General features: G+C 40.8%; 2 long non-coding RNA genes across 3 annotated transcripts in view; both read left to right on the top strand.

Annotated features, from left to right (window-relative positions):
• Nucleotides 1–24,737, top strand: part of LOC309863853 — a 199,793-nt gene that overhangs the window by 90,015 nt on the left and 85,041 nt on the right. The window lies entirely within an intron of this gene.
• The window catches only part of LOC309863852, an 88,904-nt gene that overhangs the window by 44,684 nt on the left and 19,483 nt on the right, over nucleotides 1–24,737 (top strand). The gene's annotated exons all lie outside the window — the stretch shown is intronic.

Genomic DNA, 24,737 nt, shown 5'->3' with positions numbered 1-24,737 from the left:
ACACCCCAGGAAGGAAGGACCCACACTCACAAGAAGAATCCCCATAACATTTGGCTTTGAAAACCAGGGGTGCTTAACTTTGTGAGTTTTTATAATCAGTGGGGATTAGGAATTAGGAACTTTAAAAAATCAGCTGACTTGGCTTTGGAAGAGCCAGAGGGTGATGATAGGAACCGAAGTCCCTGCCCTTAAAGATGCAGCATAACACATAAGCCCATAGAGATACAGAGTAGAAGTAGAGATTTGAAAAATACCTTGGGTATATGGGAAAATTTATTTATTAATCTCAGTAAATAAAGGAACATAACATAATAAAGCCCATCTATGAAAAGCTGATAAGTAAAAACAGAACCTTTCCTCAGTGGTGAAAAGCTCAGTGGTGAAAAACAGAATATTTCCTCTAAGATGAGAAATAAGACAAAGATGTCCATTTCACCACTTTTACTCAACACAATACTGGAAGTTTTAGCCATACAGTCAGACAAGAAAAAAAAAAAAAGCATCCAAATTGGTAAGGAAGAAGTAAAAGTTTTATTATTTACAAATACTATGAAGTGTGGTAGAAAACCCAAAGACTGCACCAAAAAACTACTAAAACTGGTAAATGAATTCAATAAAGGCACAGGTTGCACAATCAATATAAAGAAATCTGTTACATTTCTGTACAGTAATAATGAAGTAGAAGAAAATGAAATTAAGGAAACAGTCCCATTTCAAATTCCACCAAAAGAATAAAATATCTAGAAATAAACTTAACCAAGACTGTGAAAGATCATTACTTTGAAAACTATACAGATGGCCAAGACACATGAAAAGATGCTCAACATCACTAATCAACAGGGAAATGAAAAAAACTACAGTGAGACGTCACCTCACACCTGTCAGGATGGTTACAATCAAAAACACAAGAAACAAGTGTTGGAGAAGTTATGGAGGAAAAAATAACCCTGTGGGCTCTTACTGGGAAAATACAAAAACACAAAAGGGATACATGCACCTCTATGTTTACTGCAGCTTTATTTAGAATAGCCAAAATTTGGAATCAGCCCAAGCGTCCATCAAAAAATGAATGGATAAAGAGGATGTGGTGTATATAATACAATGGAATATTATTCAGCCATTAAAAATAATGAAATCTTGTTATTTGTAACAACATGGATTGAGCTAAAGAGTGTAATAGTAAGTGATATGTCAGAGAAAGACAAATATCATTTGATTTCATTCATATGTGCAATTTAAGAAACAAAACAAACAGGGGAGAGTCCAAGATGGTGGAGGAATAGGAAACCTTAATTTTGTATGGTCCCAGGAATTCAGCTAGATAGCCATCAAATCATTCTGAACACCTGCAAACTCAACTGGAGATCAAAGAATAGAATAGCTGCCACATTGTGAAAAGATAAGGAACCACTTTCTGCAAGGTAGGAGGTGTGAAATGAATCTGAGGTGTTATATGAAGACAGACTATGGAGGGGGAGGGAGCCTCCATCAGCTGGCTACTGGCAAGTGATACAGCAGTGGAGTACAAACAGAACCTTTAGAAGTTGGCTACAGTGAGGGAGGTCACTTAAGCTGCTAAGTGGGGACAGAAGTCCAGCTGGGACAGTGTGGTCTCAGGATCCTTGGGGTCACAGGAAACCCAGGGGTGCCCGAGTGCAGTAGAGCTCCCAGGCATTGGGGTGAGGAAGCTGGATGTAAAGAGTAAATCCAGGAGTGGGCTCTCAGCTCAGGGTTACCATAAACCAAGAACTGTGGTACAGTCAAGTCACTGCTGTCTGAGCAGAGGCCCAACTAGTGGCAGAGAAGGCAAGATCCTCCTTCATCCCCCTGGGTGGAGCAGCAGAGGAGCATGCCAGGAATCTGCAGGGTCTGGAGATTTAAACAGGGTCGTGTGCCTGAGAGAGAAACACTCAGTTGTAGGTGAGGTTTTTCACCATGATTCTTTAGTCTTTCAATGTTAATTTAATTTTTTTTTTCTTTTAAAATTTTATTCTTTCCTTTTTCAACTAATTTCTTATTTTATCAATCCCTTTTTCAAATCTTTTTTAATTATCATTTTTACAGTTACATTCTATTGTATTTAATCTTATTTTTGTATATGTTTTTATTTCTTTAAAATATTGGGATGCAGTTTCTTCTAACAGACCAAAATACACCCAAATTCTAGTGTATGGCTAGAAAAGAAAATCTAGAAAATATGTTCTATTTTTTGTTTTGTTTTGTTAAGACCATTTTTAAAAAAAACATTTATTTATTTTTTTGACAGAGATCACAAGTAGGCAGAGAAGCAGGCAAAGAGAGAGGGAGGAAGTAGGCTTCCTGCTAAGCAGAGAGCCTGATGCTGAGCTTGATCCCAGGACCCTGGGATCATGACCTGAGCCGAAGGCAGAGGCTTAACCCACTGAGCCACCCAGGTCCCCCTTGTTAATACCTTTTAAATTTTCCTTTTTACAGTTATATTCTGTCCATTCAATATATTTAATTTTATTTTTGTATATGTAAGTTTTTCCTTCTTTGTAATTCTGAGGTGTAGTTTCCTCTAACAAACTGACCAAAGTACTCGCAGGAGATAGAGTATTGCTCTGTTCTGTTCATGTGTCTGTTTATATACCTTACTTTTTTGGTTGCTGTTGTTTTGTTTTCTTTCTCTTTTATTTTTCTTGTCTTTTAATAGCCATTTTTACAGTTACATTCTATCTTTTCATTGTATTTAATTCTCTCTCTCTCTCTCTCTCTCTATATATATATATATATATATTTATAAGTTTTTATTTATTTATAGTTTTGGGACCTAGTTTTCTAAAAAAAACAGACCAAAATACACACAGAATCCAGTGTGTTACTCTATTCTACTCCTCCCCCCCGATAATATGCTTTTGCTCCTTCTTTTTTTTCTCTCTCTTTGATTTCAGGTCTCTTCTGATTTCTTTAGTGTATACTTATCTGGGGTTGTTATTTAGTATTTTTTCTCTTGTTCATCTTTTCTTCATTGGACAGAATGACAAGATGGAAAAATTCATCTCAAAAAAAGAGAACAAGGGGTAGAACTGGCTGCCAGGGCCCTTATCAATATGGACATTAGTAAGATGTTAGAATTAGAGTACAGAATAATTATAAAGATACTGGCTGGGCTTGAAGAAGGCATAGAAGACTAGAAAATCCCTTTCTCAAGAAATAAAAGAATTAAAACCTAACCAAGTCAAAATAAAAAAGGCTATTAATGAGATGCAGTAAAAAATGGAGGCTCTAACCGCTAGGATAAATGAAGCAGATGAGAGAATTAATGATATAGAAGACTAAAGATGGAGAATAAGAAAGCCAAGAAAAAGAGACATAAACAACTGCTGGATCATGAGGGGAGAATTTGAGAGATAAGTGATACCATAAAGTGAAACAATATTAGAATAATTTGGATTCCAGAAGAAGAGAAAAGAGAGAGAGAGATAGAGAGAGAAGGGATATTGGAGCAAGTTATAGTGGAGAACTTCCCTACTCTGGTGAAGGAAACAAGCATCAAAATCAAGAAGGCACTTGAGAATCCCCCTCAAAATCAATAAAAAATAGGTCAACAGCCCATTATATAATAGTGACACTTACTTATCTCAGAGACAGAGAAAATCCTAAAAGCTTGGTCCATAACCTACAAGGGTAGAAACATTATATTGGCAGCAGACCTATCCACAGGAACCTAGCAGGCCAGAAAGGACTGGCATGGTATATTCAGGGTGCTAAACAAAAAAACTGTGCAGCCAAGAATACTTTACACAGCTAGGATGTCATTGAAAATAGGAGTGATAAAAATCTTCCAGGACAAACAGAAATGAAAAGAATTTGTGATCACCAAACCAATCCTACAAAAAATATTAAAAGGGGTCCTCTAAGCAAAGAGAGAGCCAAAAAGTAACATAGACCAGAAAGAAACAGAGACAATATACAGGAACAGTCAATTTATAGGCAATACAATGACACTAAATTCATATCTTCCAATAGTTACTCTGAATATGAATGGGTTAAGTTCCCCAATCAAAAGACACAAGATATCAGACTGGATAAAAAAGCCAGACCCACCAATATGCTGTCTGCAAGAGACTAATGTTAGACCCAAAGACACCTCCAGATTGAAAGTGAGGGGTGGAGAAAAATTTATCATCTTAATGGACATCAAAAGACAGCGGAGGTGGTAATCCTTATATCAGACAAATTAGATTTTAAACCAAAGACTGTATTAAGAGATGAAGAAGGACACTGTAATAATTAAACAGTCTGTCCAACAAGAAGATCTAACAATTATAAATATTTATGCCCCTAACATGCAGCAGCTAATTATATAACAAAATCAAATAAATACATGATAATAGTACAATAATAGTAGGTGACTTTAACACCCACTCACTGCAATAGACAGATCATCTAAGCAGAAGATCAATAAGGAAATAAGGGCTTTGAATGACACACTGGACCAGACGGACTTCACAGATATATTCAGAGCATTCCATCCTAAAGCAACAAAATACACATTCTTCTCTAGTGCACATGAAACATTCTCTAGAATAGATCACATCCTGGGTCACAAATCATGTCTCAACTGGCACCAAAAGATTGAGATCATTCCTTGCATATTTTTGGATCACAGTCCTTAGACTCTGGCACTCAATCACAGGAGGAAAGTTGGAAATTATTCAAATACATAGAGGTTAAAGAATTAATGGGTCAATCAGGAAATTAAAGAAGAATTTTAAAAAATCATGGAAACAAAAATTGAAAACATACAGTTCAAAATTTTGGAGGTGCCTCATAGGTGGTCCTAAGAAGGAGGTATATAGCAATATAAGACTTTCTCAAAAAACAAGAATGGTCTCAAATACACAACCTAACTCTACACCTAAAGGAGCTGAAGAAGGACAGCAAATAAAGCCTAAAGGCAGCAGGAGAAGAGAGAAAATAAAGATCAGAACAGTAATTAATGACATAGAAATTAAAAGCAAAAACAAAAACAAATGGAAGGAAATAACAAAACTAGGACCCATTAAAAAACTGAAATCTTGCCATTTGCAGTGATGAAGATGGAACTAGAGGGTATTATGCTGAGCAAAATAATAAGTCAGTCAGAGAAAGACAATTACCATATGATATCACTGATAGGTGGGATTTAAGAAACTAGACAGGATCCTAGGGGAAGAGAGGAAGTAAAAACAAAACAAGAAAAAACCAGAGAGGGAGACAAATCATGAAAGACTCTTACCATAGGAAACACACTGAGGGTTGCTGGAGGGAAAAGGGGGTAGAGAAATGGGGTAACTGGGTGATGGGAAAAGTTGGGAAAAGTTATGTGTTGTAATGAGCACTGGGTATTATGTAAGACTGATGAATCACAGACCTGTAACCTGAGACAAATAACACATCACATGTTAATTAATTGAATTTAAATTAAAAAAATAATAGAAAATTATTTGAAAATAATTGAAATTGAAAAATGAAAGAACATAAAGGAGGAAAGTGAGAGAAAAAAACAAGAAAAAAAGTCAAGTATAGAAAATACATTGATGGTTACCCAAGTGCAGGTGGGTGTGGGAATGGGTGAAATAGTGATGTGGATTAAAGAGTACACTAATCATGATGAAAGAAAAAAAAAAAAGGACATACATTATTCTTAGCTCCAAGCATGGCAACAAATTATTATTAACACTAAAAGAACAAATAAGAAATCTGGGACTTGTCAACATGATACGCAGTTCTGAAGATTAGAGCGAAGCAAAACAAATGTGCTAGGTCTTGAATCAAAAGTTTCAGTCATCTTTTGGGCTCATTTCTCAGGTATTTGGATATCTATAAGTTATAAACAAGATAGCAAACAAAATCCACAATGCGAGTCTTTCTGGTGAAAGGTCTTTGAAAATATTTAACCATATTTTTGGCTATAGTCTTCATCAAAAGAATTTCTGTCACCAGGGGGACTAGAGCTTCATGTTAAGATGAAATTGTATTCCTTTTTCATAATTATAATCTTATTGAATTGTATGAAATAGAAATGTGTGCAGAGATATGTTACCAAATAAATGATACCAGTTCCTCTATCTAAACAGGGAGTTATCTGTAGGAAATTATTCTGCATGATTTTGAGAACATATGTTATTCTTTTTTTTTTTTTTTAAGATTTATTTATTTATTTGACAGACAGAAATCACAAGGAGGCAGAGAGGCAGGCAGAGAGAGAGGAGGAAGCAGGCTCCCCGCTGAGCAGAGAGCCTGATGCGGGGCTCCATCTCAGGACTCTGGGATCATGACCTGAGCTGAAGGCAGAGGCTTTAACCCACTGAGCCACCCAGGCACCCCAAGAACACATGTTATTCTTATAGAAGTTCTACACAAAAAGTATATGGTTAATTAAATTTGGAATGCTGTAGGGTTGTAACAGTTTCAGGATCCACTGACTTGGAATTTTTTGATATTTTAACCATGGCGTACCTGAGTCTTATTGTGTTTTTAAAAAGTGGTGCCTGATGAAGGAGTAGGAGGCTGGCTGAGCACACAGCAAAAGCTGGCACCTTGCACCCCCTCTCCACTCATTCACCTTGGTAATATGTGTGACATTCCTCAGGCACCCCTGGCTGCCTTAAAAGAAAAACAAATAGTTAACTTGCAGAGATTACAATCCTGAAGACAGGAGTCTCCCTCGGTCTACAACTCAGTTCCTCAAGCCCTAATGTTGCCCTCCCTTCTATAAAACTGAAGGAGGCTGAGGCAGAAAGAAATGTAAATAAAGTTAAATTTCTTCTAAACCTAAAACTCACTGACAAGGATGTTTGATAGGTGACATTCTACCAGGAAACTCTCAATTGTCTTCATGTTAGTGCCTCATTGGAGGGATAAAAGCCTTGGCTTGACAAATACCAGGCCTCCAATATCCTGACAGTCCTCTTTACCATGACAGCCCTTCTTAACATCCCCTTTGTCCTCACCTACCCAACTCGTTTACCCCTGGTTCAAGGAAGGTTGACCAAAGGTTTCAAAAACAACACCCCATACCAAAGATCAATCAGGAATAGGATAGCTTAATGTTGTAATAAATCATGTCAGAAAAAAACAGGAACATAGGGCTAGCAGTCATGGCCCAATCACCTACTGCCGAGTCCACCCGTACTCTGCCTTTAAAAACTCTGACTGTAATCTGGTTTGGGGTTTAAGTCCTTACTACGCTGTGTTGGGTATACTTGGGCCCAAGCTTAAGCTTGTCAAATAAACCCTCATGTGATTGCATTGGTGTTGGCTCCTTGGTGGTCTCTTGGATGTGAAAACTTGGGCATAATAGTGCCGCTCTGGACACATGGATGGTTCAGTCAGTTAGGTGGCTGCCTTTGGTGCAGGTCATGATCCCAGGGTCCTGGGATTGAGTCCCATATAGGACTCCTTGCTCGACAGGGAGCCTGCTTTCTTTCTCCCTCTCTCTCTGTCTGCTGCTCCCCCTGCTTTTGTTCTCTCTCTACCTGTCAAATAAATAACAAATAAATTTTTTTTTTTGAAAAAAAAAAAAAAAAAAGTACTGCTGATCACCTCCTTCAGTTTTTTGGAGATTTACATGCCCAGAACTCAACAAACCACTCTCTGAGTTAGAAAAGAAATTCTATCATTATAGAGCCTACATCTTCCTTCAGGGGAAGTCTTATTCATATGAAAACCCAAGAAAAACTAGGAGAGCTCAGTGTTGAGTTGCTATTGAGAAAGTTTCAGAAAAGAAAAAGAAGGGGGCCAGAAAGCTTAATCTCATCACTGATTCTTATATGTAAAAAACAGTAAGAAGAGAAAGAGCAGTAAAAAAAGCTGAAATAAAAAGGCAAAAATGGATGTTTTACTCCAATATAATATATTCTATGAAAACAGGAAATAGAAGAAAATCCAGGCAAAAGGAAACAAAAGATTGAGGTAATAGAATTGACAAAAGTGGAAAGGTAGTTGGAAATGGAAGAAATATTTATAATGTCTATTCTTTCTCTTTATTTCTTAAAACAAACATTTACTGAGCACCTATTGTATGCCAGCCATTGTACTAGAAGGTGGGGATAAAGATGAGTAAGAGGCAGGGTCCTGGCTCCAGTGGGACTTCAATGAGGGGGAAGGGTAATAACCAAGTAAGCAGATAAAGAAAATATAGTCTTTGTTAATTACTGTGAGGGGAAAAAATACAGGAAGAAGGAGTAGTTGGAGGAAGCTACCTTAGGTAGAGTGGTGAGCAAAAGTGTTACTGAAGAAGGAACTTTTATACTGAGATTGAAAGAATAACAGTGACTAACAGAAATTCTTTGTTTCAGGTGTAAAAAACAGCAGCAGAGCAAAAACACCCAGACAGAAGGAGTTAGCATGATTAAGAACTAGTAGAAGGCAGCTGTGGTTGCCACAGACTGAGGCTGGATGGGACAGGGAGGAGATAAGGATGAAAACCTTGTGGTGAGAAACTTGGATTGGGTTCTAAAAGTAGCAGGAGGCCAGTAAAACTTAAGCAAGGGAGTCACAGAGTCTCGTTTGTTTTTTAAAGATCTCCTTGGGTGATCTTGGTGAGAATGCAAACTGGTGCAGCCACTGAGGCTGACAGTATGGATATTCCTCAAAAAGTTTTAAAATAGAATTACCTAATGATCCAGTAATTCCACTACTGGGTATTTATCAAAAGAAAACAAAAACACTAATTCAAGGGAATATATGCATCCTCATGTTTATTATAGCATTATTTATAATAGTCAAACTGCGGAAGCAACTCAAGTGTCCATTGATGGATGCATGGATAAAGAACTGGTTTCTATAACAATGGAATATCAATCAGCCAAGGGAATGAAATCTTTCCTTTACAATAACATGGAGGGATCTAAAGGGTATAGTGCTAAGCAAAACAAGTTAGAGAAAGACAAATACCATATTATGGAATTGAAGAAACTCTTATGTGGAATTTAAGAAATGAACCAAATGAACAAAGAAGAAAAAGATTTAGACTCTTAAATATATAAAGAAGGGGTGTCTGGGTGGTGTAGTCACTTGAGTGTCCACCTTTTGGTTTCAGCTCAGGTTGGTTTCAGGGTTGTGGGATGGAGCCCCATGTCCGACTCTGCACTCAGCACAAATCTGCTTGAGATTCTCTCTCTCTCTCTGCCCTTCCCACTTGTGTTCTCTCTCTAAAATCAATCAATCAATCAATCAAACTGGTGACCAGAGAGGAGGTGAGTGAGTGAAATAGATGAAAGGGATTAAGAATACAATTATCTTTGGACATTGGGGAAGGTATGTACTATGAAGTATGTAAACCTGGCGATTCACAGACCTGTACCCTTGGGGCTAATAATACATTATATGTTAATAAAAAATTTAAAAATATTAAAAAAGGAGAATACAATTATCCTGGTAAGCACTGAATACTGTACAGAATTATTGAATTACTATATATACCTGTGTAAGGACTTATTTTAGCCAGAGCACTTCCATCCAGGTTAAACAATAACCTTGTTGTTTAACCCTTAAAATGTCCCTGCCCCCCTTCCCCCAGGGGCTTTACTTAAAAACAAGTCCCAGAAACCAGTCCCAGGTAACAAAACCCAAATACAAGGGTGGGTCAGGCCAGGTGGAGACATCTGATCAGTTGGGGGGGGCACATACTGTCTCCCTAGTTACCAAGGAGTATGGGCCCTGCCCTTTGGGAGTCTTTTGGGCACCAATTCTGACCAAGGTGATAGGCTAATTCAAATATCTACTAGGGTATATTGTAATTCAGTTGGTCACATAGCATGACTGTGCAGCTTTCTCTGTGTGTTACAATTTCATTGGCCACCTGTGCATGGCCAGGCCCAACCGCATGGCCTTTGCCCTTAAAAGCTAGTCTGTGAAACAGAGAGGGGTTGCCCTCTCTGTAAGAGGTGGGGCCCTGGCCAGTCAGTCTGATTCTCGATGCTTGGCATGAAATAAAGCTTTGCTTGACCTTCGTTTTGTATCAATCTCGCTCCTTTAATCATGGACCCATTATTGGGGGACCTAACATTTGGGGGCTCTGCTGGGATTAAACTACGAGAACTGAGCCACCATTAGAATTTCTGGGAAAAGCCTCCAGAGGTAAGATCTCCAGATTTTACCCTGTGAGATCTGATATGTCTGTCTGGTTGTGGAGCTCCAAGGTATAGCCTACTGAGGAGAAGCTGGATGCAGCCATGCTCTCCAGGGCTGGAGTGGATGCAGGGATGCCCCTTCCCTCCACTGGTAGATTGCCAGGGGTTCGAGTCTCCCTCGACAGTCAGGGGGTTCAAGTCCCACTAGGCAGTAAGAGGGTTCGAGTCCCCCTAGGCAGTCAGGGGGTTCGAGTCCCCCTAGGCAGTCAGAAGATCAAAAAGTCCCCACCAGTGGCAAGTTCTGGGTAAGAACTGCTGGGCCTGTGGTTGTCTTTGTCTTGTCTTTGTGTTGTCTGCTGTGCTGTTTGTTGTGTTTGAAGGAATGGGACAAGCAGAGAGTAAGGGGACTCTGACTTTTAATGGCTACAACTGGAGCCAACTGTGGTTAGTCTAACTCGAGACAGAGACTTTAAGGAATGTTCCCAAACAGCTGCAGAATCAAACTTTGTTTTGGGGACATTCCTTGCCCTCTCTGGCCAGACGTGGACTGCCTACCCCCTCCCCCTTGCTGGCGGGAAAGCATGGCGTCTGCTCCTCTCTTGGAGCTGATGAGCCCTAGAACTGGGAACCCTTTCTCTGCCTTCTGGTGGCACTTTGTTCTGTTCTTTGAAAGACCCGCGGATCCCCTTACCCAAGAATTCAACACTGCCACAGGATGCAAACAGCAAGAGGTTCTTTATTGTAGCACAGGCGCCTGCGGGTGGTCAGCAGCTCCTGCTAGCTGAGCACACCAGGCTGGGGTGGTGCAGGATTTTTATAGACAGGTACAAACAAGTCCCGGATGGGACGAGGCCGATTGGCTGACAATTTGAACATTTGAAAAAAGGCATACTTGGTGTTAGCGGATTGGCTTTGGAAGACCCCCTCGCGCGAAGAGAAAGGCGGGAAGGGGAAACAAAGAGGGGAAGTTTGACCTTATTACTCAGCAGAAAGACATCCTGCCTACCTGACTATGCAGCCCCCTGTCTACGTGACCTACGTGACCATGCAGCCCCCTTGCCTATGTGACCATGCCTCGGCTATTAGGAGAAGGTATCTTGTTCAAACAGGAGACAAGTGTCATGCCCTAAAAGCCAAGCAGTTACAGAAAGGCAAAAGAGCAGTTACATTGAATTCAACCCTGGGGGAAGGGTCTTTTCACTGCAAGGGGAGGAGGGGTACTCTTACACAACAAAAGAGCAGTTAATTATTTAAAGACTGGGGGGGGGGTCTTTCATTCCCCACTTTTTATTGATCATGGATAGAATCTTATATCCATTTGTCCTTTTCTTGCACTAAGTGGGGTGCAAGGCGCCAGCTTTTGCTTTCTCCTCAGCCAGCCTCCTGCTCCTTCATTTCCCCCTGAACAATCTTGACCCTAAAATCTTTAAGGGGGTTGAAGGTGGAAGGTCTCATCTTCTGTAACTTCTTCGTGCTGAATAGGGGCACAGAGCTGTCCCTACCTACTGGGGTCAATATTGATCAGGGTAGGAATGTATAAGGGAGTTAGGAAAGGTGGAGGCAGCTGAATCCAGCGCTGACAGTGAAGAGGCGTCCTCGCGCGTGAGAAGGATCGTCTGCCGTGGTGTAGTCATTGTAACAATGGAGTCTCAGCACCAAGTAGAGAAACAGTGAACAAAGCAACATATTAAGGTTAGTAAGGCAATAAGAATGAGAAGCCTGAAAGGGAGATTCGGCCATATCCCTTCTCCAAGCCAGGAACTTAACCAATCACTAAAAGAGAGAGAGAGACCTTGTAGTGCCTTAATCTGGGCATTCATATCCTTTATTAGTCCTGTGACATTTTTGTGATAGTCTGGGATGTACACACAACATTCTGTCTTGATAATTGCACATGTGCCACCCTGGGTTGCTGTCTAAGGCCATCCTATTTTCTGGGGTGCCTTGGTATCTGTGAGACTTCGGTATTAAGTAGGGAGATTAGCTGGAGTGGTGATAAGTTTTAGTAATGCGCCCATGAATCCAGGCAAGTCCTAAAGTACAGCGACCTATCCACCCTGGAGGAAGCCAGGCCCACAGGTTAGTTCCACATATCCAGTGGGTTCCATTTGGAGCTGGCCATCTAATGCCAGGTCGCCTTGCCCAGTCAGTAGCAAACCAGTCAGTAGCCTGGAGTACTATTACTTGGGAACATTTCTAAAGACAGCCATCCTAGATGTCGTGTGTTATTTGCCCAAGTATCATACATATGATTTCTTTGTTCCCAGCATAAAACTGCCTTCTGACTGAGCTGTCCAATCATGGGTGTAAGCCACAGATATGTATTTCAGATTTGATATACACCATCCTTAGTATAGTGATGAGGAGGGTTTTGGAACTTAGGCCCATATTGGATTGGGGAGTTATGGCTTGATAGCAATCCCCTTTCCTTACAAATAGCTCCATGGGCATGTAGTACCAGGAAAGCATATTTGGAGTCAGTATAAATGTTAATTCTTAGGCTTTGGCAATTGCAAAGTGCTAGTGAGCACTATGGCATACCTAGCTTATCTTATTTCTTTCTATGAAAACTATTGTCATCAGAAAACCAACTGTCATTCGTATTTTTAACAGGGGCATCTTAAATCTGGGCAAATAGAGTAAGCAAGATCAATAACCTTTGAACATTTTTGCTCTATAGAGAAAGAAGTACAGTGGTCAGGTTCAGGCATACAGGTAACTAGGTTTAAAGTTTGACAAGTCTTAAGTATTATTTCTGGCATATCTGTTAGTGTAGCCCAGTATTTAGTAAGTCGGCCTCCATCATCCATTGGTGGTCTTTGGCTTCTAAGACAAATCTGGACCTGATGTGACATCATTACAGTCAGGGACTGTCCCATAGTGAGCTTTGAGGCTCCTTTTATGAGGGCTGTTCTATGTTTAGCTAAAGCATCTATTTGCAATTGCACCTCAACAGAGGTGGCCTCTAGGATAAATATGACTAAGGGATGAAACCAATAAGGAGACCTTTGAGTGGTCCAGCCTTAACAATATCCTGATTACAGAGAATCATTGGCAAGTGAGAAAACTTGTCAAGAGAGGGGCGCCTGGGTGGCTCAGTGGGTTAAGCCGCTGCCTTCGGCTCAGGTCATGATCTCGGGGTCCTGGGATCGAGTCCCGCATCGGGCTCTCTGCTCGGAGGGGAGCCTGCTTCCTCCTCTCTCTCTCTGTCTGCCTCTCTGCCTACTTGTGATCTCTGTCAAATAAATAAATGGAATCTTAAAAAAAAAAAAAAGAAAACTTGTCAAGAGATAAGGGGAGTTCCCCATGCATCATTCAATCCACTCATTAAGAAAGTGGGGTCATCCATTATCTCCACAAGACAGTAAGATCGACTAAAGAAGCTATTGTACAACTTCTCTGAAGTTTATCTCAAATTGTTTAGTAGCTTAGGTAAACATTTAAAGACAATCAAATCTAGAATTTAACATCCATAAAGGTGTGTTACTAAAACAATTTTTCTCTCTAAAATAACCCTCATTTACAGAGATAGCCAAATCAGGACTAATTCACTTGTGAAACAAGTCCAGTTTTAACAAACTTGGCCTATTATTTACATAAGCTCAGCAAGAACAGTGAGTGTGATCAACAGATCTTTTAGAATCTGCTTTGCTGGAACTTCTTATAAGGAATCTCTAGGTTGAACTTTTAGTAGCCTCTCCGGGCCAGAAGCCAAGCCCTGTACTTGCCATCAGGCATGCCTGCAATACCTGTTAATTTGGGCAAATGCCTCTTCTGAGTCTCCGCACCTACCAAAGAGTGACATTCTTTACTCACCTGGTGAGGCTGCTGGGAACTCTGTAAGCAAGGTTATCAGGCCAACAGTCCCAAGGGGCTTTATGGCTCCAGGTTTCATAAAGTCAACCTTCGTTCCTTAAAGCTGTCTGGTCATATCTGAGTCTTTTCAAATATGACATCCCAGTCAAAGCCTTGGTAAAATAACCAGTTTCCAATTTTTTCCTGTTACAAGGAGAACAGATTCTTATTGAACTTATGCAAATGACTGATTGCCATGGAAGAAAGAATACTTACTGAGACCTTTTGGTTTCAGAGGGTTCAGATAGAGAGAAAAGGTGAATGCTTTGAGCACTTTTACATCTCTATAAGTTACAGATAACTAGGAGGGAGTATCCCTAGTCTGGAAGAGCAAACATTAGAGAGAACCAGCAATGTTTAAAGTAAGACAGAACATTAAGAGACACAACACTATAATCTTTTAGTTCATTTAGTCCCATGTTACTAATTCTGGTGAATGCGGCTTTAGTCAGTTTTGGAAATTCTTACCCATTTCAGTTTTAGGATTTTCAAGTATATCAAATATCTGTATTTGTCCTGAAAGTCCTTTATAGGAATCTCCTTGAAGATAAAACTCATTTTACAAGAAAATTAAAACAATTATAAATGACAAAAACTCAGAATGGATAGGGTTAGAGCTAAAGAGACACATGAGTTTACAATTTAGCTGCAAGGAAATCAGGTTATTTCTGAGATACATAACATTTCCATAATTATAGTATTAAGCGGTGATCTCTCAAAACGTTAAAACTTTAGGAAGTGCGTAGAATCTCTAGAATAGTTATAGCATTTTCCCAAATGTAACCCAAGGTTTATCATTGGTTCAGTAGTACTTCATGAGCAACTTCACATACCAAGGAAAAGCCTGAGTTAAAGAGATTTACAATTTAAATCCTGTCAACATTTGCTAAAATTTTATGAAGTTTTAGAGCACATATGCCTAAATAATTAGGGATGTTGACACCTGATAAAACTGAACATAGAAACTCGTTTTTCTGGGCAGGCAAAGAGAAAACCATTTACATTTTCTTAACAGCAGATCAATTGAGCTAAGAAAACATTGTCCTTTTGAACAGAGACAATTTCAGTCTTGTACCAATGTACCTTTAAAATCCATTCATTTCAATCTTAGTTCATTCTTGACCATCGCTAAAATTCCTTTTCTGAAGATTTCCCTTCACAAACCTTCTACAACTTTCCTTTGCATTCAGGTTTTGTCCCAAGCCATTTCCTTCTAAACAACCATCTCATTTAGGACAAAATTACCTTCCTTTACCTTCAACAAAATGTATTCCCATTCCTTAAGTCTTTCTTACATATCTCCTACTTTCCTACATACAGTTTCCCTTTATTTCCATCAGTCTTAGTTACACTAAGCAGAACTTTGTATTCTTAGAAACACCTTTAGTTATTAACCAATTGTGAACTGTTACAACAGAATTCTTCAGGTGGCAATTTATCAATCAGTTAAGTGGCAAACAAGTTTACCAACAGACTTAAATACTCTTAGTTTCTTTGCAGTAAGAAGTCAAAAGCACAAACCTACATCCAGTAATTAATGACTTAGCTTTTTATCCTGTTTGGTTAAGATATAGATGTCCACAATTCAATTCCATTTGTCATCCAAGCGAAACTTTAAAACTTTCAGATTACCAAAGACTTTGAAAGCTACTTCAGCAGTTACCCATTAGAACTTTGAGACAGACAATTAACCATCAGTTTAGTTATTTCTTTGCTAACAAATTTTAACAAGTAACACGAGCTTATCTGACCTTCAGTAAACTGATAGAATAAAAGTTTTACATTTACTGCTGTAACTTCAAAGACACGTCTTATCTTAATTAAACCAACAAACTCAACTTAGTTCCAACTCTGATTTATGTTCCACCTGGACCCACTCCAATTTGAATGTTTACCTGAGACATGCGTGGGAAGATCTGGAGTGGGGGGTGTTAGGTCCAGGGGGTGTTGTTTTTGCTCCTTAACAGTGGAGAGAGAAGGAGCTGTGGTGCATGATCTAGAGGCCAGTCATGCAGGCTGCACACACGTTGGTACAGAAACACATAAGGGGGAAACAGAAGAAACAAAGCGCCGCCAGGAGGCAGAGAAAGGATTCCCGGTTTTGGAGCTCCTAAGCCCCAACAGAGGAGCAGACGCCACGCTTTCCCACCAGCAAGGGGGGAGGGGTTAAGCAGTCCAAGTCAGGCCAGAGAACACAGGGAAACTTCCCCAAAACAAAGAGAGTTTCGGCAGCTGCTTGGGAATATTCCTTATAGTCTCTGTCTCGAGTTAGACTAACCCCAGTTGGCTCCAGTTAACCTTAATCAAGGGAAACACAAAGGATGACGAGAAAAGCACACAAGACACACAAGACAATTAACAAGCCGGCAAAGACAAACGCGCGCGATTTCGGTGCAACACCGAAAGTACAGATTCAGACGGCCGCGAGGAACTGCAAGTCTCCTCTGAGGCCTACAGACAGACGTATCCCTCAGATACTTGTGAAGCCCCAAAAAACCGGGCCCCTCTGAACCCTGGGGCGTCCCCCAGTGTGGCAGGGGAGAAGTCCGAGTTCGTCAACTCCTTCTCAAGCTGCCCAGAATACAGAGCTACTACACATAGTAGTACAGTCCTATACAGGCCTATAGGCAAGACAGAGGACAAACGAGAACACGAGACAGGAGACAAGAACACAGTTATTAAAATTTAAATGCTGGCCAGCTTATCTCCCGGTGGGAGTCGGTTGGATCCTTGGGCAGGAGGCCGATGATCTCGGTGGGACCTCCAAATGAAAGTCCCGCAGATCCCCTTACCCAAGAATTCAACACTGCCACAGGATGCAAACAGCAAGAGGTTCTTTATTGTAGCACAGGCGCCTGCGGGTGGTCAGCAGCTCCTGCTAGCTGAGCACACCAGGCTGGGGTGGTACAGGATTTTTATAGACAGGTACAAACAAGTCCCAGATGGGACGGGGCCGATTGGCTGACAATTTGAACATTTGAAAAAAGGCATACTTGGTGTTAGCGGATTGGCTTTGGAAGACCCCCTCGCGCGAAGAGAAAGGCGGGAAGGGGAAACAAAGAGGGGAAGTTTGACCTTATTACTCAGCAGAAAGACATCCTGCCTACCTGACTATGCAGCCCCCTGTCTACGTGACCTACGTGACCATGCAGCCCCCTTGCCTATGTGACCATGCCTCGGCTATTAGGAGAAGGTATCTTGTTCAAACAGGAGACAAGTGTCATGCCCTAAAAGCCAAGCAGTTACAGAAAGGCAAAAGAGCAGTTACATTGAATTCAACCCTTGGGGAAGGGTCTTTTCACTGCAAGGGGAGGAGGGGTACTCTTACACAACAAAAGAGCAGTTAATTAATTAAAGACGAGGGGGGGTCTTTCATCTTCACTGTCAGGAAACAAGAAGAGCACCCCCTGGACCGAACACCCCCCACTCCGGATCTTCCTACCCAGGTCTCAGGTAAATATTCGAAGTGGAGTGGGCCCTGGTGGAACATAAATCAATATTTGAACTAAGTTAAGTTTGTTGGGTTAATTAGGCTGAACATGTCTTTTGAGTTAACAGTAGAAAATATGAAACTTCAGAGTTTTTACTTAAGGTCAATTAAACTCATGTTATTTGTTAAAATCTGTTGACAAAGAGATGACTAAACTGATGGTTAATTGTCTGTCTCAAAGTTTTAATGGGTAATTGTTAAAGTAGCTTTCAAAGTCTTTGGTAACCTAAAACTTTAAACCAAATGGGATAAAATGCTAGAGTGCTGGTTGCTGGAACTAGGTTTGTGCTTTTGAAATCAGTTGGCAAACATGTTTTGTGCTTAACTGATTCATAAATCTGCCTTCAAAGAATTCTGTTGTAACAGTTCACAATTGGTTTATATTTAATCTTCAGTAGAGGTTAAGGTATTTCTAAGAGTACAAAATTCTGCTAAGTGTGACTAAGACTGATGGAAATAAGGGAAGCAACTCTGTATGTAGAAAAGTAGGAGATATGTAAAAAGAGAGAAAAAAGACCAGATGCCTGATCCTGTTTGAATAAGAAAGAAAAACAGCCCCCAGAGCCACTGTTTGAGCTAGATCCATTCATAAAGAATGGAAGGGGAGAATGATCACCTCCCATTAGCCAGGGATACCCAGAGGGGGGTGTCCAACCTTTTTGAATCTGAAGAGTGCCTGACTGTGTGAATGTGTCTGTATGGCTCCACCACTTCGGCCACAGAGTCTGAGTGGGCTGCACCCTGAGTCTCACGGGGCATCATATGGCATAATTGTATGTACTTCATGGAGTAGCCTGGTTTGGGGCTTATATGGACAGACCTTAGATAAGATGCTCCTAAATTCCTACGAGGGATGTGAGCAGGACAGCATCTGAAAGATCCCCCCCCCCACCTTTTGTCTGCGACATCATTCACAATGGGAAGGAAACCCAGTAAATCCAGTATCTTAAGACGGCATGCTTAAGAATGAAAAGGAAAGATATTAGTATAAAAAATCTGGTTTTCTCTCTGTTCAAAAGGGCGAAGTATTCTTAGTTAATTGACCTGTTCAAAAATGTAAATCGTTTTCTCTTTGCCTTTCCAGAAAATTCTGTTTCTATGTTTTGTTTTATCAGGTGCTTAACATCCCTAATTATATTTAGATATGTGCTTTAAAACTTTCTAAAATTTTAGCAATTGTTGACAAGATTTAAATTGTAAATGAGATCTCTTTGAAACCAGTAACAAACCTTGGGTTACATTTGGGTAAATGCTGTAACTAGTCTAGAGGTTCTATATATTTCCTAAAGTTTTAATGTTTTGATAGGGTCGTCACTTGATATTTAACTATATCTATCCTGAATTTTTGTCATTTGTAATTGTTTTAATTCTCTTGTAAGATGAATTCTACCTTAAAGGAAATTCATATGGGAAGACTTTCAGGACAAATACAGGTCTTTGATATGTTAAAATCCTGGGAACTGAAATGGGTAAGAATTTCCAGAAGTAAGAGCTGAATTCAGACTAAATCAGAATTAGTAACATGGGACTAGATGAACTGAAAGATTGTAATGTTGTGTTTCTTAATATTTTGTCTTATTTTAAACATGACTGGTTCTGTAATGTTTGCTTCTCCAGACTAGGGAAACTTTTTGTTAAGTTATCTGTAACTTACAGAGATGTAAAAGTACTGATTTGTAAATGAATCAAGGCATTCAATTTTTCTCTCTATCTGAACCCTCTGAAACCAAAAGGTCTCAGCAAGTATTCTTTCTTCCTTGGCAATCAGTCATTTGCATAAGTTCAATAAGAATCTGTTCTCCTTGTACCAGGACACCATTAGAAACACTGGTTATTTTACCAAGGCTTTGACAGGAATGTCATATTTGAAAAAGACTCAGATATGACCAGACAGCGTAAAGGAACTAAGGCTGACTTTATAAAACCTGGAGCCATAAAGCCCTTTGGAACTGTTGGCCTGATACCTTGCTTACAGAGTTCCCAGCAGCCTCACCAGGTGAGTAAAGATTGTCACTTCCTGGCAGGGGCAGGACCTCAGGAAGAGGAATTTGCCCAAATCAACAGGTATTGCAGGCATGTCTGATGGCAAGTACGTGGCTTGGCTTCTGGCCCGGAGAGGCTACTAAAAGTTCAACCTAGAGATTCCTTATAAAAAGTTCCAGCAAAGCAGATTCTAAAAGATCTATATGATCACACTCACTGTTGTGGCTGAGCTTATGTAAACAATTAGGCCAAGTTTGTTAAAACCGGACTTGTTTTTCAAATGGATTAGTGCTGATTTGGATATCTTCGGGACTGAAGGTTATTTTAGAGAGAAAAACTAGTTTTAATAACACACCTTTATGGATGTTAAATTCTAGATTTGGTTGTTTTTTAAATATTTGTTTACCTAAGCTAGATAACTTGAGGTAAACTTCAGAGAAGTTGCACGATAGCTTGTTTAGATGATCTTGCCTTTGCCAATCAGTCAGCCCCAGATATAAGGAGGAAACTTCAGAACATTGAAAGATTTGAAAGGAAGAATCTGACTGAGTTAGTGGGAATAGTGGAAATAGCCACTGAGGACTATGAGTCATGCTTGTGGGCGACGAGAACTCTCTTACAGACTCTGCAGGAAAAAAAAGGTAGCAGGTGTCAGCAAAGAAAGCACAGCTCTGTCAGAGCCATGCCACTTGTTATGCCCCAATAATGGGTCCGTGTTTAAAGGAGCGAAACTGATACAAAGCGAAGGTCAAGCAAAGCTTTATTTTGCACCAAGCATCAAGAATCTAACGGAACGTTTGGGGACGCACCTCTTACAAGAGAGGGTGACCCTTCTCTGTTTCACAGTCTAGCTTTTAAGGGCAAAGGCCATGCGGTAGGGCCTGGTCACGCACAGGTGACCAATGAGATTGTAACACACACAGGAAACTCCACAGTGATGCTAGGTTACCAATTGAATTACAATTTACCCTAGCAGACATTTGAACCAGCCTTGATTTGAACCACCTTGATTGGGATTGGTGTCCAAAAGGCTCCCAAAGGGCAGGGCCCATTGAAAGACCCGCGGATCCCCTTACCCAAGAATTCAACACTGCCACAGGATGCAAACAGCAAGAGGTTCTTTATTGTAGCACAGGCGCCTGCGGGTGGTCAGCAGCTCCTGCTAGCTGAGCACACCAGGCTGGGGTGGTACAGGATTTTTATAGACAGGTACAAACAAGTCCCGGATGGGACGGGGCCGATTGGCTGACAATTTGAACATTTGAAAAAAGGCATACTTGGTGTTAGCGGATTGGCTTTGGAAGACCCCCTCGCGCGAAGAGAAAGGCGGGAAGGGGAAACAAAGAGGGGAAGTTTGACCTTATTACTCAGCAGAAAGACATCCTGCCTACCTGACTATGCAGCCCCCTGTCTACGTGACCTACGTGACCCTGTAGCCCCCTTGCCTGCGTGACCTTGCCTTGGCTATTAGGAGAAGGTATCTTGTTCAAACAGGAGACAAGTGTCATGCCCTAAAAGCCAAGCAGTTACAGAAAGGCAAAAGAGCAGTTACATTGAATTCAACCCTGGGGGAAGGGTATTTTCATTGCAAGGGGAGGAGGGGTACTCTTACACAACAAAAGAGCAGTTAATTATTTAACGATGGGGGGGGTCTTTCACCCATACTCCTTGGTAACCAAGGAGACAGTATGCATCCCCCCACTGATTGGATGTCTCCACCTGGCCTGACCCACCTTTGTATCTGGGCTTTGTTACCTGAAGCTGGTTTCTGGGACTTGTCTCCAAGTAAATCCCCTGGGGGAAGGGGAGCAGGGACAGTTTCTAAATAGGTCCTTACATTCCCCCCTTTTCTTTGGAGACTAGTTAAATCTTTGACTTTTTAGCCAGTTCTATACCCTCCTTTTAGCAGCTGCTAGACTGTTTTAGTGACTCCTGTGTGATTTACCCAGAAACAGTATTTCTCTCCTAAGGTTTGCAGAGCCCCCCTCCTCCTTTTATCAGAAACAGTAAGTTAAGCCCCCCCCTTTTTTATTCACAATTGCTTATACCTCCCGCCTATATCTTAACAACAGAGCCAACAATGAATTTAATGAACTCATTGTTTTTTGAGTCTTAGTTTTAGTCCATGATTGGCAGGGTTCATTGGCAGCAGCATCCACCTCTGGGGGGCGTCTCATCCTCGGCTCGTTTGACATGACCTGCGTGAATCCAGGCCCGGATGCCTTCTACTTTTATTGCCATGGGGGTGGTCAGGATGACATAAATGGTCCCTTCCAGGGAGGCTCCAAGCCTCCCACTTGGCAGCAGCGCATCCAAACAAAGTCCCTGGGTTGGTGAGGATGTTGCTCCGCCTCCGATTCTGTCCCAATGTGGGCAGTCCGGATCCTGTATGGGCTCCTTTAAGACAGACTATAGTGCCTGCAGTGACTGGAGTACAGACTGAGCAGTCATTTCTGCTATAGCAACCTCTTTCTCTTTTCCCTCTTCCCATTCTAGTTCTTTCCGCATTTACCGCCTGACATTGAACACATCTATCAACCACATCTTGAGCAATACTCTCCAATTTAGAAACCTAGAATTGCTTGCCCATAAGCTCTTTAAACTTGCGTGTCCCCAAATGAGTGCCCAGATGTATTTGGCTTACTAATTTTCTCCTAGTTTTAGCCCAATCTCCATTATAGTTTAATTTAGTCCACTTCTGTAAATATACTTGCATCCTTGACCAGGAGGGCTGTGGAAGCAATTAAGAGGAGGCAAGGGGGAACCCAGCTGCTACTGGATCTAGTTTCTTGCTAAGATAGGCTATTGGCCTTTGCCAAGGCCCCAGAGTCTGAGTCAAAACTCCTTCAGTCACCCCTGCTTTTCCATCCACATACAAGTGGAAGGGCTTGGTAACATCTGGGATGGCCAATGCTGGGGCACTCAGTAAGGCTGTTTGTAATTCCCGAAATGCTCCTTCTGCCTCAGCTGTCCACTCTACCATAGTGAGTCATCCCTTAGTCAGTTCGTAGAGAGGTCGCGCCAGCTCCGCGAACCACGGTATCCACAGCCTGCTGTAGCCCAACGTCCCAAGAAACTCCCTCATGGAGACCAAAGCCTAAGTAAGTAGTGTGGCTCTTACAAAGCTGTGTTTTTATTGCTGACACCCAGTACCCTTTTCCCTGCAGAGTCTGTAAGAGAGCTCTTGTCCCCTATAAGCAAGACCCATAGTCCTCAGCGGCTATTTCTACTATTCCCACTAACTCAGTCAGATTCTTCCTTTCAAATCCTTCAATTTTCTGAGGTCTCCTCCTTATATCTGGGGCTGACTGGCAAAAGCAAGATCATCTACACGAGTTATTGTGCAACTTCTCTGAAGTTTACCTTAAGCTGTCTAGCTTAGGTAAACAAACATTTAATAACTATCTAATCTAGAATTTAACACCCATAAATCCATGTTATTAAAACATAATTTTTCTCTCTAAAATAACCCTCATTTCCATATAGCCAAATCAGGGCTAACTCGTTTGAAAAACAAGTCCTGTTTTAACAGACTTGGCCTAATTATTTACATAAACTCAGCAAGAACAGTGAGTAATCATATAAATCTTTTAGAATCTGCTTTGCTGGAACTTTTTATAAGGAATCTCTAGGTTGAACTTTTAGTAGCCTCTCTGGGCCAGAAGCCAAGCCACGTACTTGCCATCAGGCATGCCTGCAATACCTGCTGACTTTGGCAAAATCCTCTCCCTGAGGTACCCAAAGTATCTTGAGGCTCCTGCTCCTACCAGGGAGTGACATTCTTCACTCACCTGGTGAGGCTGCTGGGAACTCTGTAAGCAAGGGATCAGGCCAACAGTTCCAAAGGGCTTTATGGCTTCAGGTTTTACAAAGTCAACCTTAGTTCCTTTAAGCTGGTCATATCTGAGTCTTTTCAAATATGACATTCCTGTCAAAGCCTTGGTAAAATAACCAGTGTTTCTAATGGTATCCTGGTACAAGGAGAACAGATTCTTATTGAACTTATGCAAATGACTGATTGCCAAGGAAGAATACTTGCTGAGACCTTTTGGTTTCAGAGGGTTCAGATAAAGAGAAAAGTTGAATGCCTTAATTCGTTTACAAATGAACACCTTTACATCTCTATAAGTTACAGGTAACTTAAGAAAAAGTTTCCCTGGTCTAGAGGAGCAAACATTACAGAACCAGTCATGTTTAAAACATTAAGAGACACAACATTACAACATTTTAGTTCATCTAGTCCCATGTTACTAATTCTGGTTTAGTCTGAATGTAGCCCTTACTTCTGTAAATCTTTACCCATTTCAGTTCCCAGGAATTTAACATATCGAAGACCTGTATTTGTCCTGAAAGTCTTCCCATATGAATTTCCTTTAAGGCGGAACTCATCTTACAAGAGAACTAAAACAATTACAAGTGAAAAAACTCAGAACAGATACAGTTAAATATCAAGTGATGACCCTTAAATCAAAACATTATAATTTTAGGAAATGTATAGAACCTCTAGAATAAATACAGCATTTACCCAAATGCAACCCAAGGTTTATCAATAACTTAACATATCAAGGAAGCCTTATGAGCCAAAGAGATCTCATTTACAACTCTGGGCAGGCAAAGAGAAAACCATTTACATTTCAATTAACTGAAGAAAACTTTGCCTTTTTAAACAGAGAGAAAAACCAGCTTTTCTATACCAGTGTCTTTCATTTTTTTAATTTTTAAGCACGCAGTCTTAAGATATGAGTTTTCTGGGTTTCCCTCCCATCATGAATGATGTCGCAGACAAAGGGAGGGGAGATCTTTCAGATGCTGTCCTGCTCGTGTCCCTCATGGGAACTTAGGATCGTCTTAGCTAAGGTCTGTCCATATAAACTCCGGACCAGGCTACTCCGTGGAGTACATGACCGTTATGCCATATGACGCCCCACGAGACTCAGGGTGCAGCCCACTCAGACTCCGTAGCGGAAGTGGTGGAGCCATACAGAAACATTCACACAGTCAGGCACTCTTCAGATTCAAACATGTTGGATACCTCCCCCCACCGGCTCTCCCCTTCCATTCTTTATGAAAGGATCTAGCTCAGACAGTGGACCTGGGCCTGTTTTTTTCTTTCTTATTAGAACAGGATCAGGCATCTGGTATTTTTCTCTCCTTTTACATATTTCCTACTTTTTACAGACAGAGTTGCTTTCCTCATTTCCATCAGTCTTTTTTAAAAAATTTTTTCAATTTATTTATTTTCAGAAAAACAGTATTCATTATTTTTTCACCACACCCAGTGCTCCATGCAATCCGTGCCCTCTATAATACCAACCACCTGGTACCCC

This window comes from Mustela nivalis (genome assembly GCF_964662115.1).
Source record: "Mustela nivalis genome assembly, chromosome: 4".
Taxonomy (NCBI): Eukaryota; Metazoa; Chordata; class Mammalia; order Carnivora; family Mustelidae; genus Mustela; species Mustela nivalis.
The sequence above is the reverse complement of the archived record's forward strand: the minus strand, read 5'-3'. Positions and strand labels throughout refer to the sequence as shown.